Genomic DNA, 400 nt, shown 5'->3' on the forward strand with positions numbered 1-400 from the left:
TGTGTGAGAGAGAGAGAGAGAGAGAATCGGAGAGTATGAGTTTTTTTATCTTTATTCATTCACGGGATGAGGGCATTGCTGGCTAGGCCAGCATTTATTACCCAACTCTAATTGCCCAGAGGGCAGTGAAGAGTCAACCACATTGCTGTGGGTCTGGAGTCACATGTAGGCCAGAACAGGTAAGGATGGCAGTTTCCTTCCCTAAAGGACATTAGTGAACCAGATGGGTTTTTCTGACAATTGACAATGGATTCACGGTCATCATTAGACTCTTAAATCCAGATATTTATTAAATTCAATTTCACCATCTGCGGATTGCCTCTGTGTGAGAGTGTGTGTTTGTGTGTGAGAGTGTGTGCGCGTGTGAGACAGAGTGTGCGCGTGTGAGACAGAGTGTGCG

At 45.5% G+C, this 400-nt stretch overlaps 1 protein-coding gene across 1 annotated transcript in view; it reads right to left on the bottom strand.

Annotated features, from left to right (window-relative positions):
• LOC109926457 (acid-sensing ion channel 1C-like) overlaps positions 1-400 on the bottom strand; it is a 31,983-nt gene that overhangs the window by 5,247 nt on the left and 26,336 nt on the right. The window lies entirely within an intron of this gene.

The sequence above is a fragment of the Rhincodon typus genome, chromosome 4, assembly GCF_021869965.1.
Source record: "Rhincodon typus isolate 14 chromosome 4, sRhiTyp1.1, whole genome shotgun sequence".
Classification (NCBI taxonomy): domain Eukaryota; kingdom Metazoa; phylum Chordata; class Chondrichthyes; order Orectolobiformes; family Rhincodontidae; genus Rhincodon; species Rhincodon typus.